Raw genomic sequence first — 2,500 nt, 5'->3', positions numbered from 1 at the left:
CCTTCCTCTTTTCCTCTTTCCTGGCAGCTCCATATTCAGCATCCAAACCGTCCAACTTGAGCAATCGTTCCTAATCTTGCTCTTCTTCGTTACTCCCAGTGAAAATGTTAGCATCCTCAACTCTGCCACCTCCAGCTCCGCCTCCTGCTGTCTTTTCGTCAGTGCCACTGTCTCTAAATCATATAACGTAGCTGGTCTCACGAACATCTTGTTAACCTTCCCTTTAACTGTTGCTGGTACCCTTCTGTCCTGACACTCTTCTCCACCCACTCCACCCTGCCTGCCCGTCTGCCTGCCTGCCTGCCTGCCTGCCTGCCTGCCTGCCTGCCTGCCTGCCTGCCTGCCTGCACTCTCTTCTTCACCTCTCTCCTGCACTCCCCGTTACTTTGGACAGTTGACCCCAAGTATTTAAAGTGAAATGCCTTTGTCACCTCCTCACGCGTAGGTATTCCGTCTTGCTCCTACTGACTTTCATTCCTCTTCTCTCCAGTGCATACCTCCACCTCTCCAGGCTCTCCTCACAATGAACTGCACCCTACTGTCGCTACAGATGACAATGTCATCCGCGAACATCATCGTCCATGGAGACTCCTGCCTGATCTTGTCCGTCAACCTGTCCATCACCGTTGCAACCAAGAAAGGGCTCAGAGCCGATCCTTGATGTAATCCCACCTCCACCTTGAACCCATCTGTCATTCCAACCACGCACCTCAGCATTGTCACACTTCCCTCATACATAGCCTGCACCACTCCTACATACTTCTCTGCAACTCTTGACTTCCTCCTACAATATCACACCTCCTCTCTCGGCACCCTGTCGTATGCTTTGTGTAAATCTACAAAGACACAATGCAACTCTTTCTGGCCTTCTCTGTACTTCTCAATCAACCAACCTTTCTCTCTCTCTCTCTCTCTCTCTCTCTCTCTCTCTCTCTCTCTCTCTCTCTCTCTCTCTCTCTCTGTCTCTCTCATTTTCTTCATTTATCAGCCCGTCAAAGTAGTCCTTCCACTTCGTAGCACACTCTCCTCGCTTGGCAGCACATTTCCATCTGTATCTTTGATCGCCCTAACTTGTCGCACATCCTCGGCAGCTCGGTCTCTCTGTCTAGCCAATCTGTACAAGTCTTTTTCTCCTTCCTTAGTGTCTAACCTGTCATACAGCTCACCGTACGACTTTTCCTTTACCTTTGCCACCTCTCTCTTTGCTTTACGCTGCATCTCCTTGTACTCCTGTGTACTTTCTTCATCTCTCTGACTATCCCACTTCTTCTTTGCCAACCTTTTCCTCTGTATACTTTGCTCTACTTCCTCCTTCCACCACCACCACCACCACCGCCAAGTCTCCTTGTCTTCCTTCCTCTGTCCCGATGACCCACCAAGTACATTCCTAGCTGTCTTCCTCGCTATTTCTGCAGCGCTTGCCCAGCCATCTGGCAACTCTTCACTACCACTCAGTGCCTGTGTTAACTCCTGCCTGAACTCCACACAACAGTCTTCCTTCTTCAACTTCCACCATTTGATCTTCGGCTGTGTCTTCACTCGCTTCCTCATGTTGGTCTCCAAAGTCATCTTACAGACCACCATCCGATGCTGCCTAGCTACGTTCTCCCCTGTCACCACCTTGCAGTATGCAATCCGTTTTACATCGCGCCTTCTACACAAGATATAGTCCACCTGTGTGCACTTTCCTCCACTCGTATACGTCGTCACCCTGTGCTCCTCCCTCTTCTTGAAATATGTATTCACCTCAGCCATTTCCATCCTTTTCGCAAAATCGAACACCATCTGTCCTTCCACATTTCTCTCCTCGATTCCATACCTTACCATCAACTCCTCATCACCTCTGTTCCCTTCAGCAACGTGTCCATCGAAGTCCGCTCCAATCACCACTCCCTCCTCCTTGGGTACCCTTTCCACCACGTCGTCCAACTCAACTCCAGAATTCTTCTTTTTCGTCCATCTTACACCCGACTTGCGGGGCATATGCGCTGATAACCGTCAGCAATACACCTTCGATTTCCAGCTTCATAATCCTCACTCTGTCTGACACTGTGTTCACCTCCAGCACGCTCTTGACATACTCTTCCTTCAGAATGACCCCTACCCCATTTCTCCTCCCATTCGCACCATGGTAGAAGAGTTTGAACCCACCTGCGATACTCCTGGCCTTACTCCCCTTCCACCTTGTCTCTTGTCACCTTTCTTCTTTCCATCACGTCAGCCTGCTCTCTCCCTTTACTAGCCATAGTGCCAACATTCAAAGTTCCGACTGACTCTCACCTCCACACGCCTACCCTTCCTCCTCTCTAGCTGCCTCTGGACATGCCTTCCCCCTCTCCTTTTCCTTCGCCCAACAGTAGCCTAGTTTCCACCGGCACTCCGCTGGTTAACAGTACCGATGGCGGTCGTCGGTAACCCGGGCCTCGACCGATCCGGTATGGAAATCTTATTTATGATCCGCATATTTGATTTGGCAAAGATTTGACGCCGGATGCCCTTC

Source organism: Lampris incognitus, unplaced genomic scaffold, assembly GCF_029633865.1.
Source record: "Lampris incognitus isolate fLamInc1 unplaced genomic scaffold, fLamInc1.hap2 scaffold_100, whole genome shotgun sequence".
In the NCBI taxonomy this organism is placed as follows: Eukaryota; Metazoa; Chordata; class Actinopteri; order Lampriformes; family Lampridae; genus Lampris; species Lampris incognitus.
The sequence above is the reverse complement of the archived record's forward strand: the minus strand, read 5'-3'. Positions refer to the sequence as shown.